This window comes from Tamandua tetradactyla, chromosome X, assembly GCF_023851605.1.
Source record: "Tamandua tetradactyla isolate mTamTet1 chromosome X, mTamTet1.pri, whole genome shotgun sequence".
In the NCBI taxonomy this organism is placed as follows: Eukaryota; Metazoa; Chordata; class Mammalia; order Pilosa; family Myrmecophagidae; genus Tamandua; species Tamandua tetradactyla.
The window spans coordinates 104,715,229-104,737,886 of record NC_135353.1 but is presented as its reverse complement, the minus strand read 5'-3'; the positions used below and the strand labels follow the sequence as shown (position 1 = coordinate 104,737,886).

The 22,658-nt window shown below is 37.7% G+C and overlaps 1 protein-coding gene and 1 pseudogene across 2 annotated transcripts in view; both read right to left on the bottom strand.

Moving 5' to 3' along the window:
* Nucleotides 1-22,658, bottom strand: part of OPHN1 (oligophrenin 1) — a 528,296-nt gene that overhangs the window by 115,225 nt on the left and 390,413 nt on the right. The gene's annotated exons all lie outside the window — the stretch shown is intronic.
* On the bottom strand, nt 7,931-8,517 carry LOC143671508 (large ribosomal subunit protein eL19 pseudogene; annotated as a pseudogene).

Genomic DNA, 22,658 nt, shown 5'->3' with positions numbered 1-22,658 from the left:
AGGACTCTTACCTTACACCCTATACAAAATTAACTCAAAGTTGACTGAAGACCAAAATATAAGAACCAATATCATAAAACTCCTAGAAGAAAATATTGGGACACTTCTTCAAGACCTAGTAGTAGGAGGTAGCTTTTTAAACTTTAGACCCAAAGCACAAGCAACAAAAAAAATAAACAGATATATGAGAACTCTTCAAGACCAAATGTTTCTGAGCCTCAAAGGACTTTGTAAAAAAGGTTAAGAAGCAGCCAACTCAATGGGAGAAAATATTTGGAAACCACATATTAGATAAAGGTTTGATATACTGTATACATAGAGAAATTATGCAACTCAACAACAAAAGAATAAATGACCCAATTATAAAATGGGCTAAAGATATGAATAGACATTTTTCCAAACAGCAATTAAATAAACAGGAAACCACAAATGTTGAAGAGGAAGTGGAGAAACTGGAACATTTATTCACTGCTGGTAGGAATATATGGTACAGCTACTGAGGGAGTCAGTTTGGCAGTTCCTCAGAAAACTAAACACTGAGTAGCCCAACAACCTGGCAATACCACTACTTGGTATATAACCAGAAGAGCTGAAAGCATGACACAAACAGACATGTGTACATTGATGTTCATAGCAGCATTATTTACAATTGCCAAGAGATGGAAACAATCCAAATGCCCATCAACAAACTAGTGGATAATTAAAATGTCGTGTGTATGCATACACACACACACACACACACACACACACACACACACATATATATATGATGGAATATTATGCAGCAGTAAGATGAAATGATGTCCAGAAGCACAAGACAAGATGGATGAAACTTGAGGACATAAGTTGAGTGAAATAAGCCAGGCACAAAAGGATAGATACTGTAATGATTTCACTAATATGGCCCTGGTAATGGTAAACTCAGAGGCCTATAATGTAGAATATAGGGGAACTAGAGATAGAAAGGAGGTAGAGATGGGTGAATGGTTACCTAATGAGGTTGAACTTAAATGTAAGAGAATGGATAGAAGTGAAAATAGTTCATTAGTGGGGTTATAAGTAATATTGCCATATTGAAGGTGGATTTGATTGAGAGGGATTGTATAGAGCCATGTATCCCACTGATTAACTTTATATATATAAATAAGCTCTTGCACGAACTTCTTCAAAGTTATGAATCTTGTACAAATGGTCAATAATAGAGGGGTATAGGGGGAAAACTATGATTGCATGCCATGGTGTATAGTTAACAAGAAGACAACAACAGGGCGGGCCACAGTGGCTCAGCAGGCAAGGATGCTTGCCTGCCATGCCAGAGGACCCAGGTTTGATTCCCGGTGGCTACCCATGTAAATTAAAAAAAAAAAAAAAAAGACAACAACAGTACCACAGCAATACTAGGGATAAATAATGGGGGAGGGGGGGAAGGACAAGAGTTAAGGGGAAGTTTAGATTTGCTATGTGGTGAGGGTGTGTTTACCAGTTATTTTCTCTTGGGAGCAATGAAAATTGTCTAAAATTGAGAGTGTTGATGATTGCACAAGTAAGTGAGGACACTGTAAGACATGGATTATTTAATTTGGACATTATCCATGATGTCCAATGGATGGGAGTGGCCGAAGAGTATATTGACTGAGAAGCAAAAATGCAAACAGAGGTGCATACATATGATGGAATATTGCGCAGCTACAGAGAGGAATGAAGTCATGAGGCATACAAAAAAGTGGATGAATCTTGGTGACATTATGTTGTACAAAATAAGCCAGAAACAAAAGAACAAATACTGTACAGTTTCTTTCAGAAAATACTTGAAAGAAAATTGGGGCCTAGAATGTAAACTCTCATAGTGTTCATATTTAACTTGGAGCTGTAAGTGTATTTCTAGATTCTGAGATGTCATGCTATGCGTGTATGACAGGATATTTCCCTGGAAATTTGGGTACCTGTGTGACACCTAAAACTTTGAGTTGGAGTGCTGCAGCTCTAAAAGTCAGCATTGCTGTATACAACAACTGCTAAAGAAACTGAAAAACAGAACAGGCTTCAATTAGAGGTAAGAACGAAGCTGATCTGGTTGGGACTAAGTAAATCAGAATACAGGGAAAAGGATAATATTGCATATTATAGAGCTTCATCTACTGTATGAGACAAATGGCAAAAGAGGTTTATTTTGTCCAAAATCTTAAGTTTCTTTAACACACAATCTAAATCAAACTGCTTAAAACTCACTGCCTTCCCCCTCTCTACATGGGACATGACTCCCAGGGATGTGGCCCTTCCTGGCAACATGGGACAGAAATCTTAGAATGAGCTGGGACTCAGCATCAAGGGTTTGAGAAAACCTTCTCGACCAAAAGGAGGAAGAGTGAAATGAGACAAAATAAAGTGCCAGTGGCTGAGAGATTCCAGAGTCAAGAGGTTATTCTGGAGGTTATTCTTACACATTAAATAGATACCACCTTTTTAGTTAAGGCATAACAGAGAGGCTGGAGGGAACTGCCTGAAAATGTAGAGCTGTGTTCCAGTAGCCATGTTTCTTAAAGATGATTGTATGATGATATAGCTTTTGCAATGTGAGTGTGTGGTTGTGAAAACCTTGTATCCGATGCTTCTTTTATCTACCTTATGGACAGATGAGTAAAAATATGGATTAAAAATAAATAATAATAGAGGGAACAAATGTTAAAATAAATTTAGTAGATTGAAATGCTAGTGATCAATGAAAAGGAGGGGTAAGGTATGTATGAAATTTTTTCTGTTGTCTTTTTATTTCTTTTTCTGAATTGATGCAAACGTTCTAAGAAATGATCATGATGATGAATATACAACTATGTGATGAAAAAAAGAATGTTCATATTGCATGTTTATTGGCTTTATTAATAAAAATTAAAAAAAAAAATCAGTCAAACTGCTTGGATAGCTTATTTAAACAACCTAAACTCATGGAACCCAGAATGGGAATGAGGTCTTGCAATTCAGTATAGGGTATGTTGGGCAGATAATTAAAAAGTATTAGCAGGGAACATTTTAAATACTCTTAATTGTGCATAGGTATTTATGTTTAGTCAAACTTTTCTGGTATCTTACTATTTTCTTTCTTTCATAGTGTGCTCCCACTCAATCACAGAACAATAATCAGCTGGATTGGACTGCTAACAACTAATAGCTCTGGGTAATTTACTGACTAGTGACTACCATGTGTATTGTGTAGACTAAACACTGCCCTATAAGACATTTTCTTTGGAATTAAAGTTTTGTCTGTTAATTTTCTGTGGTAGGTAGTTGTGCTTACTTTATTAAAAATATTTTAAATTCTTAAAAAAAAGGTATTGGCAAAGTCCATTGAGGAGCTGGGGAAAAAATATTGAACTATTAAACTTTCCCACCTGGGATACTGTCTCAGACATTAAACTTCCAAGCTAATAGGCCAAGTCCTTGATCTTCGAGGCTTGCTCTCCTGAAACTTATTTCTGTAGCAGAAAAACTAAGCCTAAGTATAATTATGTCTAAGAGTTACTTCTAGAAAACCTCTTTTGTTGCTCAGATCTGGCCTCTCTCTCTCTCTCTCTCTCTCTCTCTCAGCCCAACTCTGCAAGTAAAATCATTACCCTCCCCCCAACATGGGACATGACATTCAGGGGTGAAAATCTCCATGAATACGTGGGACATGACTCCCAGGGATGAGCTTGGCCCTTGCACCATGGGATCAATAATGTCTTCCTGACCAAAAAAGAGAAAAGAAATGTAACAAAATAAGGTATCAGTGGCTAAGAGAGTTTAAACAGAGTTGAGAGGCTATTCTGGAGGCTACTCTTATGCAAGCTTCAGCTAGATATTGCTAATTGCCATGGTTTGCCAAGCACTAACCAACATCATTCCTGTTAACCTTAAACAATACCTAGGGTTCTACCTGAGATTCTACAAAAATTTTTCACATTAAGTTTATTTTCCAGGAACTTATAACTTCCAGGTGGTTTCGTAAGCCAGATAAGTCCTAAAACCTAGAAGGCTCAACCTCTCCAAGAATATCAACCATTTCCATTCCCCTATTCCATAATGTCAACACCCCTTTCCAACATGAAAAATTTAGAATGGGCATAGACCAAGTATCCCTAAAGTTTGGAGAAAGATCAAAGGAAAAGGAGGAATTACAACAGAGAAGACAGGATTTAACAAATGAGTATGATTACTAGATCATTATATTGCTATTTCTTTTAGTCTCCAGTGTCTCAGAGCAGCTAGAAGGAAAAACCCGAAATTGCAGAACCGTAGTCAATACCATACTTTGAAATCTATTCTATAACTACTTGTTATTTGAAATTTATTGCCTTTTTGCATCTATTTTATACTTCACAATAAAAACTGTTAAAAAACAAAAACAAAAAAATTAAAACAAATCAAATAGCGCCAAAACACAAGGCTTCGATGTCTCACAAATCCCCTTGCCTCACTAATAAGATTGATTATCTTCCCACTGCAGGAGTGACAGTGGATTAGCCAAAACACCAAAATGGTAGAGAACAGTTGCAGAATTAACCTTGGCCTGACCTGTACTTTATTCTTTGGGTATTGATTGCTTCTTGCAGTTATTGATTGTATTTGGACTTGTGCTAATTGTTGATGGTACAGGAAGGACTAGAATCAGTATAATATGCTCACTTGAGTTTCTTCTTTGCAACTCAATTGAACACATTCCTAGTGTCCATGTCCATTAATGATTTAGAAACTGTATCAAGTGATGGTGGGGGAGGGGGAGATAATCAGTCAATCAACAAAACTGACAATGGTAGTAAAATTATCAAACAACCACATTTAAATGGCTAATATTAAAACTGCCATTTCAAAATGCCTACAGAATCAAAATAATCATATAAAAACCATACCTCTATTCAGGTCTTTATTTTCAGTGTTTTCTAGTGCCACCCAGAAGGCACATAACAAAAATTTTAGTTGAATGACAAATGAATGCCTGAATGACATAGTTTGAAGGCCAAATACTAGGAATGTTTTCCAAAGTGTGGCACATGGATGAACATTTTTCATTTTAGCACTTATGCATTTTAATTATTCTAAACTATAATTAGTACATCAAATTGTTTCAGGAGCATCATTGCTCAGGAAAGGCAAACAAAAACAGTGAATTGATTCCAGAAAAGAATCAGTAAAATATTCAGTACAGGTGACACACCTATATAGTAAAAACTGTTAATATGGTTCAAGAATGAGTGAAGTGTAAGAAAAATAGATGTGAAGGAAGGGAGAACAGGAGGTCGCTGCTATAATCTGGATCTGAGATGATGAGAGCCTGAACTAAGGCTGTAGCCTTGAAAATGGAGCACAGAATTAGATTTATAAAATATTTAAGAGGTAAAATTGATTAGCCTCAGTGGCTGATTAAATGCAATGATCATGGGAGATAAAAACCAAGGATAACTCCCATATACCTGTCAAATGAGTCTACACTGACAGTGGTATTATGGATCAAGACAGGGACTACAAGAAGAGAAGCATCCCTACTATTGGTTGCTTTACTTTGTTTAGGTGTTGTGAGGGGGTGGACAGGAAGCTGAATGAGTTCAGTCTTAGACTTGTGGAGTTTGAGGAGCCTACATGGTTTTCAGGTAGAGGTGACAAGCTTGGAGCTAAGTCAGAGGCCTGGCCTGGAGATAAAGACTTGGTAGTCATGAGCACAGTTAAAATCAGAGGATGAATTCACCAAGGAATTATTTGTACAATGAGAAGAGTTGTTAGAGGTCTAATTCATAAGAACACCCTATTTAAAGGGATAAATGGAAGAAGAGAAACGTGAAAAAGAGACTGGGAAGGAATAATCAGAGATACAGAAGAAGGTGTCTTGGAGAAACCCATAGAAGAGTTTCAGAGCCATGTTCAGAGTCAAATATAGTAGAGCTCAAGTAAGGAAAAGACTCAAAAATGTTCATGGAAGTAAAATGAGTATCATTACCAATATAGGCTGGGTAGAATGGTAAGAAAAGAAGAAAGATTTTAGTAGATTGAGAAGTGAAGAAGATATGAGGGAAAGAGTCAGTGGAGACCAATTCTTGTCACACTTTAATGTGCATGTTATTCACCTCAGAATCTTGTTAAAACTGCAGATTCTGATACAGTACATCGAGGGTAGGGCTGGAGATTCTTCATTTCTAACAAGCTCACTGGTGCTGTTAATGCTACTGGTCCCTAGACCCCACTTTGAATAGCTAGAAGTAGAGACCTCATTTTATGGTGACTTAGCTGGAATGGGTGGACAAAGGACAAAGGAGAGAGAAGAATCACTAGAGGGGCATACAAGTCAAAGTTTAATTTGTTTTATTCTCAGAGAGACTTAGCAGGATCATAGGTTGGCTGCAGGGAGATCCAATAGAGAGGAAGGAGTTGAAATACAGGTTGAGTGATACATTCCAGCTGTGCTTCTATGTAGGCACAGGTGAGTGCAGATTCTGGCTTGACAGTTGGTAATTTGGGTCTGGCAAAATAATAAAGATGATGACAGCATACACTAACATATAGTACTTGCTGATTATCTGGCCCATATTTGTATTGCTGAAAACTTTGCCTGTATTAATCCATTTAGTCCACAAACTACCCTATGAGAGCAAACTTATCTCTAATATTATCTCTGTTTCCCAGATGAGGACATTGAGATGAGAGTTTAAGCAACTAGCCCAAGGTTACACAGCTAGTAAAACCTTGGCAGTTGGCCTCTGGAGTCCATGCACTTAATCAATGGGCCATGTCACCTCTCCCAGGAAAGACAATGATGTGGTTAAGGGATAAGAAATCTTGATGAGTGAAAGAGCAAGAATGCCAAGAGGAATAAGAGCCTGTGAATCCAGATTTCAGAGATAGGGCAGTTTCAGGTGAATACAAATGAGTTTCTGAAATTAAGTAGAGCTAGGTATCATTCGAGTTGTGGATGCAAGGAACCAAAGAGGCTAGAAAGTGCTGGTCCATGGACTACGGTGCTTCCCAGGATGATAAGAGTCAGGGTAGAGAGGAATCTTGTAAGCCAGGTGACAAAGATTTCAGCGCTTTTGGGGGGAGTGGTCTGAAGATTAACAATGTTTTCAAAGAGGGGTAGAAGATGAGCAAAACTATGGGAGCTTTGGATAAGGAGGGTTTTTTTTGTTTGTTTGTTTTATTCAAGCAGCTTATCTCCAGGACCTGCTCTCTTTACCCCATTATACTGATTCTCATACATGCTAATCCAGAGAAAACAGCTGAGGAATACACCTCAGAGCCCAGTGGTACGGCAAATGTGGAAGAGCAGCTTTAGCATGAAAGGGCTTCAGGGGAAATGATGTCAATTAACAAATGTGATATGGATTTCCATTTGACCATACTTGCTGAGTTCAACTCTTCAGCAAATGGCCACTGAGCTTCTACTTTAATGTGACAGGCAAGCTACAAGATGCTGGGGATACAGAGATGATGCTGAAGATACAAATCTGAATAAGAAACTTGCTCTACCTTTGAGGAACTCACCATGTATAGCTATAGAAATAATGCATAATATAGTTTTAAGTACAATCAAAACAACATATATGATGTACAGAAGCAATACAGAAAGGGTAATAACGCACTCTCCAGAGGAGTCAGCAAAGACTCACCTGAGTTTTAAAAGATGCACTGAGATTTTGCTAGGTGCACAGGGGTAGGGAACACACATGAGCAGAGGCATGAGTTGCACAACATGCTTGGGAAATCACCAGGAGTTGAGTTTAGTACATTAAGTTCATGTGATAGAGTGGCAGGAAACAAATCTGGCCAGTTATGCAAGGGTCAGATTAATTAGGGGCCTTAAGTGCAATGCTGAGGATTATTTCTTATGAAAGCAGATAAAGGTTTGATTTATTGAGTAACTGATCTATACAATTGCCAAGGCCACTATGTACAGATGAGAAGAGAAGCTTTATTTGTTGGTCTGTTCCTCCTCTGACAGTCTTGATAATCTCTTCCTTCTTGGCCTGGAGCTGCTCATCACTGTGCTGGCGTATCTCCTTGGTCTTGGACCTGCAGGCGTCAGTCTGGTCAGCCAAGAGCTTCTCAGGGGTCTTGTCTGCCTTCAGCTTGTGGATATGTTCCATGAGAATCTGCTTGTTCTTGAACACATTCCCTTTTGCTTTCAGATACAGGCTGTGATACATGTGGCAGTCAATCTTTTTAGAGTCACAGTATCTTCTGAGCAGTCAGTGCAGAATTCTCATCCTCCACATCCAAGTTACCTTCTTGGACATTCAAGCATTGGCAGTGCTTACCTATGCTTACCTACGCCCATATGACTGCCCTTCCAGTGGGCCAAGGTGTTTTTCCAGCATTGAGCCTGGGAATGGACAATCACTGGCTTGTAGCTGATCAGCCCATCTTTGATCAGCTTTCAAATCTGCTGATGGAAACTAACATTGGCAATTTCATTGTCTCATTGGGGTTCAATCAAACCTTCTTGCCACAGCAGAGAACGCTGGAGGCAAGCCTCTTCTGAAGCCTAAGCATACTCATAAGTTGCCAATGTTAAGAAATTTGTGCTTTAGCTTATAGTGGATGAGAAACCTTTGGAAAGTACTGGGCAGGAGGGAAACATGGACAGTGCTGTGTATGGTTTTAAAAGGTCACTGTGTTTGCAATGTTTCATGCTGTTTAAAGAGAGCCAGCACTGGTAGTAGGGGAGAACAGTTTGTAGAAAGTTGATGGCAACCAGAACAAGAGAAATGGCACTGGAGAAGAGGGATTGAAACTAAGCAATATTTAGGAGGTAAAACTGACAACACATAAGTATTCCTCTACTATGGAGGGATGAGAGAAAGGAGAATCCATCCAGTGTAGACTGAGATAGTGTCCATCACTAAAACTTTGAGGATTTCATGAATTAACTAAAAAAGTCCAAAATTGAACCCCTGATATTTCTCACCAAATCCTGCTTCGTTTGCAGTCTTCCCCCTCTGAGTTAATGGCAACCACAATCTTCCTTTTGGTCAGATCAAAATCCCTGCAGTCATACTTGACTCCTTTTTTCCCCAACTACCTACATCTTGGCCAACAACAAATCCTGTTGTCTTGTAGCTTCAAAATATATCAGGAATCTGATTAACTTCTCACTAACTCCACTTGCTACCATCCTTACTGCAATAACCTCCTAACTTGTCTCCCTACTTCTGCCCATGTTCTCCTAAATTATGTTCTTCACACAGCAGCCAGAATGACCCTGCTATAATACAAGTCAGATTATGCTATTTCCTACTTAAAACCCTCAAATGGCCTCATTTATAATAAAAGTTCTCAGAATCGCCTACAGAGTCCTACATGATCTGTACCCCCATTATCCTTATCTCCCTGACCTTACCTCCCACTATCCCCCTCTTCTCTGACTGCCTCCAGGCACACTGACCTCTTCAGTGTTCCTCAAACACAGCAAGAAGGTTCTTGCCTCAGGGCCTTCATACTTACTGCTCTCTCTGCTCAGAATGTTCTTTCCCCGGAGACATTGGCATGGTTCACTCACTCACACCTTAGAGTCTCTATTCATACGACACTTTTTTTGTGAGGTCTTCCCTGTCATGTTATCTGAATTTCCAACCCTCATATTCCCTATCCCCTTTCCTCTGTTTTTCACCTTAGCACTTATCACTGTCTGCTATATTACATATTTTGCACTAGAATGCCAGCTCCATGAGGACAGAGACTTTACTCTGACCACCTTTTATCTCAAGTACCTAGAATAGTGCAAACATATAAACAGATACTCAAATATTTGTTGAATAAGTCAACACAGGAAGAAATTGCCTTTCAGGCCCAAGGGGACTATAGCAATAGGTATTTGACCAGCAATTCGTGATATTAATACTTCTAAATACTTCTGAAGACTTGTTAACCAAACAGAACTGATAAGCCTGAAACAAAAACAAAAACAAAAACAAAATGACATCAGAGAGACCATATGTGTAAGAGTGTATTCATTATTATATAGAGAGGCCAAGAGACATCGAATCTAAGGAACAGAAGCAATATGATTACTATTGCATGGTGCATATTTCATCAGTTCTTCCTATTCCACCTTGTTGATCTCAGTGTTTCTCACTTAACTTCTAGATTACCAACTTTGGTTCCCAGGTACCATGCTTTTACCAACACTGTGCATATGTACTTGTCACCCACTGTACTGAATGTTTTTCAGCTTCTCCAGTGCACCTAAAATAATTCTGTTGTCCCAGCATAGTGCGTGTAACATAGTAGGTAAATGTTCCTACTATGTTCCTATTTGCCCCATACTTTTGCAATGCAAGAAGGCAAAGAAATCCAGGCTAAAGGAAACATTTCAATTGCCAGAATGAGAGATATATCCTCCTATGTAAATTGGTAATTGGTATATTATGACACATACTGCAGCTTTATTGGAGTAAAATCTTGGCCCTCCCCAAGGGCTATTCCATTCTCTGTGGAAAGAGTGGCCACTGGTTCAGCCATGTATCCTGTTTAAACTTCTTAACTTTCATAAGAGCCTGTCAATTTCAATTTCAGCTCAGTTGGTAATAAAGCACATGGGTCTGAATGTAACTAATAAGCTTATGATTTCCATACTGCCATTACTTCTCAGAGGTTGAAAATTTCAGCTTTCAATTACTTAATTTTTATATACATCCTAATCAAAAGCTAGTACTAGTAGAAGATTGTCTTGAAAAACATGTAGTCCATTTATTCCTCTAGACTGGGGACTCTGAACCACTTTTTTCCAACCAAACTTATTGTCCTTTGAATCCACAGTTCACCACAGCAATAATCGTTGAAGGCAATTTTTTCCTTCTTTACTCATTTGGATCTGGAAGTTCTGGGCAAGAAGCCATATCAATATCTGCTAAACACAAACCTGACTACTGTGTAGCTATAGTTTAATTAAAAGAACAGACTGAAAAGTTATTAGACCTAGGACAACTTAAGAATCATAATACAGGCCTTCCTCTGAAAAAACAGTTACTGTGATAAATAGGAGAAGGTGTAAGAATCTTACTGATATAAGTTGTCAATAAGATTAAGGGTGGATGAAATGAAATACAAATAGTAAGGTAGGAAAGAAGTTCTTAGGCTAGGAATGGAAGGATACTTCCTGAACCCAATAAAGATCTATAGTGTTATGCTGATAAATGAATAATGACCAGGTCAGCAGGGGGAGGAGGGGATCTGTAGCATTTACCAATTTCTTTAGTATAAATACTTCCCACCATAGCCAATGTCAAGCAATGGACATGGAGTCGGGAAGAGATATGCATAATCATGTCTCTTGAGAGCCAGTATGAGCCACCTCTATCACACCATTGATCTGTCTCAAATGATCAGTTGATATCACAATTAATAGTGAAAGACCAGAAACTTAAAATCAGAAGCCAAAAAAGGATGACTGCTATCACCAATGTTAACTTATCATTGTGTCAGAGTGTCTAGAACAGTAGTTCTCAAACCTAGCTGCTAGAACTATCTGAGAAGCTGTGAAAAATGACAATACCCAGGGTTCCATCCAAAACCAATTAAATCACAATCTCTGGAGATGAGTCCTGTCATTTTTTTTAAACTCTCCAGATGATTTTCATGAACAGCAAAGGCAGTGAACCCCAGCCCTCTATCTAATGTAAATAAATAGGAAACAGAAAAAAAAAGTTAAAGCTGCTACAAAGGAGACAGAGTAATCATCATCTACCTATAACATTGTTACAGGCAGCTCCTGTTTGTTAAAGCCAATTCCTGTTGCAACAGGCAGGCCTCTGTTTACTCCTGCCACTCCCTGTTGAAAAATCTCCCAGGCCCCAAGGACAGTCAATAGGCAGGATTAGAGAAGTCCCTGTGAAGCCCCCACCCCCCAACCACTCATCCACTTCTGAGGCCCAGTTTTGCCCCTTCCCAATTTAAACCAGCCAATCATTTACCTTGCCTTTAATATGTCATCCTGTCTATAAAAACTGATGTTAACCTTTTGTTCCGGGCTCAGATTTTCAGAGGCTACTCGGCTGAGCTCTATGGCCATAGACAATAAAACCTACTTCCTGAAACTTCGGAGCCTCGGCCTGGGTTTGTTCTGTTTCTGTGTAACATTCCAGGAGGCTTGAAGCCTTGTCCCTGTTTCTCACATGAACATAACTCTACCTAAAAAGCCCAAGAGAAACAATTTAAAAATTGTTAAAATTAGCAAGAAAGTTTATTAAAATCCTTGGTCAGAAAATAAATACACAAAAAATCATAAGCATTCCTATATACTAGCAATAACCAGTTCAAATTAATACGGGAAAAAGATCCCATTCACAATGGCAGTGTGCATGGTGTGTGCATATAATCAAACCTAGGAAAAATATCCATAAATATTCAGGACTTATCTAAAGAAGAGTATAAAGCTTAAAAGGAAGAATTGCGTAAATGGGAAAAAATACTTTAATCCTAGATGGAAAAACTAAATATAGAAAAGTTGTCATCTTGATTCCAAATTAATTTATAGATTTAACAATTCCAGTCAATGTCAACAAGCTAATACGTTTTGGGGACATGATGAAATAATTCTAAAATTTATATGGAAAAATAAACTAGCAGAAATGACTGAAACAATTTTTTAAATGAAGAATTGAGTAATTTGCGCTACATGCTAGGAAAATGATGAATGATGCTACAATAAGAGAGTCATACTACTGCAAGTATAGTCAGAGCAGTGGGAAAAAATGGAAAGGCCAGGAAAAGATTATCATGTAACTATAAGAACTTAATATACAATAAAAACAGCATTTAAATTAATGAATAAATGCAGAGTAGTTCAATAAATGTAGCTTACAAATTACCTATTTGGGAAAAATAGGTTAGATCACTGTTTCACAACCAAACAATAGATTCAACTTCAGATGAATGGAAGAGTTAAAATGTAAAAATAACTATTATACAATTCAAAGAAAACACAAATGAGTATTTATAGGCCCTTTGGTGAGAGAATGACCTTCTAAGCATACCAGAAATTGAAGCTTTAAATGCACCCTGGAGCATGGCCATAGATATATTGCAAGGGTGATAACTTCTAGAAACTGACACAGAATGACCACTTGATTTGATGTACAACATGCACAAAACCTATGTATTTCAAACTGTATCAGATTCACTTGGGGAAGTTTGTAAAATAAGGATCAAACCATTTTCCAAGATAAGAGATTTATTATTATTTAAAAAACAACAACTTGTCATAGATGAGCTAGAGTGAGACTGGATTGAGGAACCACTCTGTCAAGGTTGCTAAGTCATCCAGCTTGCAGTGTGATGGATAAGATTGAGAGCAAAAACAATCATAGAAAATATCTTGGTCAAAGTTCTACCTACCACCCCAAATGAAGGCACAGTACTCTCTTCATTACCGTCAGAAGGAAACACACACACACACATAGTGTTAACAGTGGCTCATCTACATCATATGAGTCATGTCAGAGTGTCCTGTTTAATCAAGAAAACATTAGATAATAAGATATTACTGTGAAAATTCTGGTTACATGATAGTAAGATAAGCTTTCGTTACTTGTAGTTGATAAAACTGATTAAATGAGAAGAAAGGGAAGTGACTAACAGAAAATGTGGGCAGAAATAAGCTTGTATAGAAGTCATGAAAGCAGGGATGACTAATGTGAAGATCAACCTATTTCCCAAAGTTAAGGTCTTGGTAGCTGAATTTTAGGTTCTTCCTCATCCCTACCCCATCCCCCGCCACCTTCTTCAGTTATAAAATCCAGGGGGACCAGACTAAATGACAGCTGGAAAAAAAGATCACTTGTTATTTGTTCATTCCTGTAGATAAGATATGCATGTGTCCCAAGTACAGTGGTAAAGACAATCCATGCATAGAATGACAGAATTTACAGTCTATAGCAGTGGAAGATCTTCAGATATTTAATAGGTAGCCTGGCACAGGGTTATTTTTCTTAGAATTCTGAGATACTGGCTTGTAAACACCAGAAATAGCCACTATGGTGCCTACCAGCTATTTCAGGCCTGGTTTGTGGTATATATGATAGGAGACAGGTATACTACATGGGAAAAGGGTGGAGGCTACCCTATCTGGCAACTTAAGACAAATCCATCTGTGTGCCACTGATTTTCCCCAGGTCCAATATAATCAAGATTATTTATAATAATAATTATTAGATCATTGTTGTGCTTTGAAATTGACCTAAAGACTAGGTCAGAATTGATTTATGTAAAATATCATCACAAAAAAGGAAGAAATGTAATGCTGAAGAAGAAGGAAATGATTTGAAAGATTATGCTTTTTTCTATCACAATATTACATGAACATTAAAAATACTGGTAAAGTATTTATCACATGGGAATTGCTTATTACGAGATAATGGTGGATATGTAAATCCAAGCCTCTTAACACATCCTCCATAAAACAATATAGAACCACCAGAAAAACAAAACTACACAGAACCTCGCCTGCCATGTCAGAGACCCGGGTTCGAGTCCCAGAGCCTCCCCATGCAAAAAGCAAAGCAAAACAAAACAAAACAAAACAAAAAAACTACACAGAACCATGCATTCCATATGACTGTAATACAGACAATGCCCAAATTCCAAATTACTTGTTAAGTACGAAAGTAAACACCAAATTCCAACAAGCTATCACTCATATTTCCTCCATAGATCTTTGCAGTAAGCAAGAGCAATGCCAGAAAAAGTGCAAAAATGAGAAAAGGAGACTAGAGGCCTAACATTAACCTAATCTCACCATCAGAATGAGAAAGTCCACACAAAGTGTGAAAATACTGAAAAAGAGTCGGAGTAGATCAGAACATTTAGGGAAGGGTTTTCTAAGCAGTTTTCCAAAGGGACTCTTTGAAAAGCATGGTATTAGGGGAGAAGGCAAAAAGGAAGGGAGAGGGACCATTCGGAAATGTAGTGTTTACGGGGACTTGATTTAAAAGATGGAAATTTAGGGATGGGCAAAGATCTATCAGGCGAATGGAATGAAATATCAAAGTAGAATTCAAGCCAAAAGCATTAAATGAGACAAAGGACTACTGTTAATGTTAAAAGCCCTATTCAAAATGAAGATATAACATCTATGAATATCTGTACATCCAATAACATAGCAACCACCTTTATCAAGCAAAAACATAGGCAATATAAGGATGCAGACAGAAACACACTAAAAATAGAAAATTGTAACACACCACTTTCATTATAAAACAGATCAAGTGGATAAAAAGAAAGTAAGCATATAGAAGACTGTTATACAAACCAAAGATGGCCTCTGTATTGGCCTGCATATTGTTTACTTCCTCGCAGCAACCCAAGTCCATTAGTTAGCACAAAATAGCCCACCAGTACCAAACTCAAATTCTTACACATCTAATTGCCTTTAAAATAGCCCAAATAGGCAATTTTTAGCTAATTGGAGCTGACCTACTTTGTTAACTCCACAAAACCGTACCCAATGTCTTCTGGCCATACTTAAGATAAAATCCTGTAGTTATAGGGCCCAAACTGCTTTGACCCCTTCCCTTACAGTTCTCTGTCCCTGAGACTCCTCATTGTGTCAATAGAAATGACACTGCCTAGTCACTTGACCCCTTCCCTTCTTTCTCCTTCTTCTCCTGGGGGTTTCTCCTGCTGAGCTTCCCCTTTGGAGTTGTCCTCATGGGAATATCTGGAATGTCTCCTCTTTGAAGTGATTTACTCATCTCAATAGAACATTTCAGTGTCGCCCTAATAAATAGCTGATGTATTACTGCCATCTAGTGGTCAAACCTTTTTCTTGATGAACTCTGAAATCTTTGCACTCACAACAGAGAGCTAAACAACATTAACAGTAAGGTCGATCTTATGGATAGATATTGAATTTTACACCCTGATAATAGGGATTATATGTCTTATCAAGTGCATTTGGAACTTTTATTGATCACATTAAAAGAATCAGTAACTTCCCCAATGTAGGAATATTCAAACTCTTCCTGATCGCAATGGAATAAAAGCAGAAATCATTTTTTTAAAAAAGATCACTCCACATAGAAATTTTTAAACATTCCATTAAATAACTATTGTATAAAGGAGGAAACACAAGCAAAAATTACAGAAATTCCAAAAAAAATTAAGATAATGGAAATACTACATGTCAAAATCTATGGCATACATTTAAAGAGGTGATCAGGGAAAAAGTAACTTAAACATTTTCATCAATAAAATTAAAGAATGAAAATAAATGAAATAAATTCCAAACTCAAAAGCTATAAAACAACAAAATAAAGGACAAGAAAGGAAGTAATAACAATAAGTAGAAATTAATGAGGTAGAGAATAGAAAAACAGATCTAATTAATATTTTAAAATCCTGTTTGGTTTATTTTTTTTTTTAATTAACAAAGTAGACAGACCATAAACTAACAATAAAAAAAGAATAAATATGCCAGAAAGTACAGTATTCAAAAGGAGAAAATAACCATTTAAACTGAAGAACTTTAAAGTCATAATATACTTGCTTGCAGACATCAGTGCTAATAAGTGTGAAAGCCTAGATGAAATTTTACCAAAATTAACCCCTAAGAGATAGAAAGGTAAGAAAGATAGAAAGATAAGAAATGTAAGGTGTTGGTGGTGGAGTATATGGGAATCCTGCATTTTATGCATGATCTTTCTATAAACCATCAATTTCTCTAATGCAGGAAAAAGGTAGAAAAAACAAAACAAAACAGGGAACCTGGGGTGAAACTCTAAGTAAATCCATTATAGATTCAGAACTTTGAGTTTCCCTCTCTGCCACTGTGATGTCTAAAGCTTCCTTTGGAATAACCGCACATTTCTCAGAAACCACGTAAAACCATGTCCACTGAAAGGAATAACGTAATTCATTTATTTACTCAAAAGACCCTTATTGAGTAGTTATTCTGTTTCAAGGTGCTAAAGTTACAGCACAAATAAAATGAATAAAATTTCTGCCCTTGGGAATTAGCATATGGATTATTTCATGACCCTTCACTAAATGAGTTCAAGGTCAACAGAAAAGAATGTCAGCCTTGATTATGCACAAAAAAGATATACTTATAGAACATCACAAAGGCACAGTGATTTCTAGGTGTGGTAGATTGAGTCATGTACCCCAGAAAATAAAACATGTCCTTCATATTTTTGTGTGTATGCTGTATGGCAGGGGTCAGATTTCATCCTTTTTTCATGTGAGTATCCCCTTATTGCAGCACCATTTGCTGAATTTTTGTTTGTTTGGATTTTCATTTGTTTGCTTGTTTGTTTGGGGGATCCTGGGCCAGGAATCCTACACAGTAGGCAAGAATTCTACCACTGCATGTTCTTAATCCACCCTGTGGGTGGGAACCCACTGTAAATAGGATCCCTTGAATATGTTTCTGTAGTTAAGGTGTGGCCTAACCAAATTAGGGTGGGCCTTAATGCGGATTACTGAAATCCTTTATAAGCAGAAGACACTCAGACATAAGAGAAAGCCACCAGGAAGAGCTGGAAGCTAAAGATCTGTGGGAACCCAGAAGAGAAAGGAAAGGACATCACTATGAGATAGGAAAGCCAATGAACCCAAGAACCGCCAGCCAGCTGGAACACTACTGATCCCAGGAGGAAGCAAGGCTTCCAGCCTCTGAAATCATGAAACAATTTAAGCAATCACACAGTATGGTATTTGTCACAGCACCCTGAAAACTAAGACACTGGAATGTCTTAGCAACTAAGTGCTGGAATAGCCAAAGGCAAGTCTGAGAAAAGGCTTTCCTGAAAAGTATAGGTGGTAAACTGGATTATGAATGAAGTAGATCCAGTTGGAACAAGCTGAGTCTGTACAAGACTCTGTGAAACTACAAAGGAAACAGAAAAAAAGAATGCTAGGTGACAAGGTCATGAAAAGGTCATTGTGATGTGTATATATTATTAAGAATTTATGCAATAGTTTTGTAAAAAGAAATAAAGTAATATAATATGTTAATGAAAATCAGCTTACATTTTCTTTAATATTCAGATCACTATCACAAGCTGCTATTGCATTATCAGGTAGATTACAACCGCTTGACAGAAAGACCCATCATTATTTTCTACTAGACTGATATTCTTAGAATGCCTTCCTGCATAAACAGCAAAAATGTTAAACTGATGGCATCTAATTCAAATTAAGCCTCTGCAGGCATATTTTGCTTGGCCTATACAGTGTGTTTTTTTATTGCAAAATATTTCAAATATAAAGACAAAAAGAGAAAAAAATAGCAAACACCAACATACTAGTCATATTTTAATACTAGTCATATTTTAATACTAGTCATATTTTAATATTATGCCACATTTGCTTTTTAAAAAAGAAATTAAATATTGTAATTAAATCAAATCATTGTGTTTATCCCTTCCCTCCCTCCCCGGAGATAAACACTTTCATATCATGAATTCAAAGTTTATCATTCCCATGAGGTTTTATATTTTTACCAAACAAACACAAACATACACACACACACACATATCCACGCAAATTATTTTATATTGTTTTTCAGGTCTTTATACTTTATTCAAATGATAATATAATGAATGGATCCTTCTACAACTTGCTTGTTAACTCAAATTATGTTCCTGAGATTTATCCCTGTTGATAGACTTTACTCTAGTTTTAGGGTCAACAAATTACCATCCTTGCGCCATATTTGACTGCCTATCTGTTTTTGTAAATAAAGTTTTATTTTATTTACAAAACTAACTAGTTTACTTATTGTCTATGGCTGTTTTTACATTAAAATGACAGTTTAGAGGTTGTAACAGAGACTGTATGTCCCAGAAGGCCTAAAATATTTATTATTTGGTCCTGCAGAGGAGTTTGCCAACTCCTGCAATAGTTCATTCATTTGAACTGCTGTGTAGTATTTTATTGTATGAATTTACAAAGACTGATAGACATTTATAGTTCTTCCATTTTTTCACCTAAGACCTCACTTCTGTAAACATTCTCAAGTATTCATATTGCACAATTTTGTCAATAAGAGTTCATTTCCAACATTTAAAAATTAGGAGATTTTAGGGTGGCCAATGGTGGCCCAATGACAGAATTCTCACCTGCCATGCTGGAGACCCAGGTTTGATTCCCGGTGCCTGCCCATGTAAAAAAAAAAAAAAAAATGTGATTTCACAAAAATATCTGGATTCCTAGAGTTTATTGAAAAAGAAGAACTTTTTGTAGCCCTGGGCCCACATTCTAGCAAGGCTACCGTCCTTGGGGACTAAGGAGTGGCTGCCCCTCTGAAGCAGAATATTGTGCTTTACAGATTACCACAGTCCTCACCAAGCCTTTGTGTTGACTCATTCATCTGCCTGCTTTGTGTAAGCATTTTATATCTTCCATTCTTCTGCGTTTATAAAATTAGTAAAATACAAATGTTGGTTGATTAGTGAGATAACTTGATTCTAAAAACTGAACCTTTATCAGAAAATAGTATGAAAAGAAGGATTAAACAATATACTAACATTGTCTAAGAACCTGATTTTGAACTTCATGTAATATAAATTTGGCCAAAGAATTATTCCTCACTCCCATTTTATCAAAATACTCTGGAACTACAGCATATGGGTCGATAAATCTGACCTTTATTCTAAGGTTTAAAGTATCCCAGCACCTCCTGACAGGGATAAAATAGATTAGACAGGAGAAGATTAGATCGACAGAGTAGTTTAGGAATATTTCTTGAAATATTATATTTAAAAACCCTTGATATGGAGCTTCTTGAGATTATTCTACTTGCCAAGCCCTTAAATAGAAATCACACTCCTCAAAGATCTCAGCATAGAATGCTTATGGTAACCAAAAATTATCTGTGCAGATGTGGTATGTATCTCCGTTTGTGTGTGTGTGTGTGTACCCACAAACACACATGTATGCAAACCCAATTTGTAACTGAAGGACTATAATGAATTAAGTATATTGAAAAATTGGAATTCCATGTTCATTAATACTTTGTCCTAAGATGTCCATAAATCCCCACATGTGTAAAAGTTTAATGTAATGAGATGAGTGAAAAACACAAGTAGTATGTTAGAAATGTAAGACCCTTTCATCTTCTAAGACCAGGGCTACCCTACTCAGGATAAACACGCTACAAGTGTTTCACAGGTTTGGGAGAGGTCTTTTTTATTATATGTCCTCCTTGCAAGGATCCATTCGAATCAACAGTGAGAATTAGAAAGGAGATTGCTCAAGGAACTGTCCAGTTTGGCAGGAATTAGGAGGCCCAAATGAAGGCTTATAACCACAAGGATAACCTCAGTGGAAGAAGAGAGTATGGCATTGTAGAATTCAAAGAAATTAGGAAAGGGTTATATAAAAACAATTCCCAGTATATATAGATATTTTCTGTGAAGAAGGAAGTTCTTGATTTTTTATTACTTTTGGATACTTATTTGTGAAAAGTTTTCCTGGGTGTGATAATAATATGAAATGACTTTTATGGAAGAGAACTGAGATGCCTTAAGTTTGGGGGAAGCAGAAAACAATTTATAGGAGGCACAGGTAAAGACAGCAAATTGGGTTTCAAATCTTACTATGTCTTCTAGTATAATTATGGCAAGGATTTACATATTGAAATTCACAGTTTTATCACAAATTACTTCAGAGCTGTCATGGTTGCAGAATTTTAGGGAGCGTCATTCACATTATGTTTATGTGAATGATAGCACCCTGGGCTTGTGCAGTGTGGCTGTGCAGAAAAGAGTTAATGTAGTAGGCCTGAGACTGTAATCCTTAGAGTCCAGTTTGCAAGGTTGGCCCTTGTCTGGCAGCTGGGAACTTGGTTCTCAGTGTTTCTAGTCAACAGTTACCTAAAAAGGTGGCTCATTGAGCCTACAGTGTTTGTGCAAACAACTCTGTTTATGCTGAACACTTTCTTTTATTCTCGAAGTCTGGAATTTTGGTATGTGCTAGGCAGACCATGTCCATGAGACCAGCTGCCAATAAAAGTCCTCAGAGCTGAATGTTTAAGGAGTTTCTCTGAGCTGAAACATTTTACACTTGTTTACGCATCTTTGCTGCTGCTGAAGAATATGTTCTCTGTGACTCCTCATAGGAGGAGGAAAGCATAAGGAAGCCTACCTATCGATTCCTCCAAACTCCACCTGTGTCATTTTCCCTTATAATCCAGCTGCATATTCTTATTATGCCAATGTAATAAATCCTAATCACCAGTACAAAGCAAATGCTGAGTCCTGTGGGTCCTTACAGTGAATCTATGAATGTGAGGGTAGCCTTGGGATACCTGATACAGTGCACATAGTCTGTAGCCCTGGATTACTTTCTTCAAACTTCATCTTTGTATTATCATTAAGGAATAACACTGAATTTTTTTCCAAATTGTATGTGTATATGTTCTAGTATCTTTGATTTTCTGTACTATATAATGCTAAAGGAGTAGTTGCCAAATATTTGTTATGAAAAGAGGCTCTTAGATCTAATAGGAACGAAAAACTCTGCTATAGACAAAGATAATAACAACATTGACAACAATGATAATAACAGCAGCTAACATTTACTGAGTGCTTATTATATGCCAGACATTGTGCTAAGTGCCTCCAATGAATTATCTCATTTATTCTTCACTATAACTCTATAAGCTGAGCACTATTATTTTCTCATTTAACCTATGAAGAAAGAGGCTCAGGCAGGCTAGGCAGCTCAATGGGCAGCATAACTAGCAAATGACAGGGACAGGATTTGAAGGCAGGCAGACTGATCTCAGAGTTAAGCTGCAATGCTTCACTTCATCTATATATAAAAGGGGATGATCATTAAAATAAAATAATTTCACTTCTGAGCGAGGACAAGACGGGAGCTTAGCAAGGTGTGGGATTTAGTTGGTTTTCTAGAACAGCTACTAAATAACCAGGAACAGTACATGACAGCTCCTGGGGCTACATCAGTGGCCAGACACACAGCGTACCCCACTCTGGACCAGCGGGACTGGCTGCGAGCCCCCGGAGAATTGTAAGTTCCTCAAGCTGTGGTGGCCGGCGCCCCTCCCCAGCACAATGCTTCCCAGAAGGGAAAAGAAAGAGACTTTACAAGCCTGAGGGGCTGAGCACAACTAAGCTACAAGTGTGGAATTAATTCACAAATTCTGCCTACAAAAAATAGGCCCCTAGCTCAGGTGAACCTGCTCAAAGTGGAGGTTGTTGATTTTTGCCCGGGCACCGAGGGGACAGGGCTGACAGAAGAAGAAAATAAAAGAAACAGAGGGTTTTCTGGCTGTGTTTCTAAAAAGGCTTGACTGCCTTTGGATACAGTGGCAGGACGTCTCAGACTGCAACTGCCCCAGGCGTTGGCAGAAACAAGCTTGTTTCAGAGCTTGTCTGGAGCCTGTGCCTTCCCCAGGGGAGAAGTGAGGCCCAACTCAGGTAGAATCCCTCCCTCAACGAATTCAGACTCCAGGGCTTGGGAATTTGAGGCCATTAAAGCCAGCCTACAAACTCCCTACACGCCCAGCAGGGAGAGTCTGCCAAAGTGAAAAGTACCGCATCATCTTATGCTGGTGGGACCTGCAGGCAGACAAGCACCACATACTGGGCAGGATCAGAAAAACAGAGTCCAGAGACTACACAGGAAAGTCTTTCAACCTTCTGGGTCTCACCCTGAGGGAAAACTGATGCAGGTAA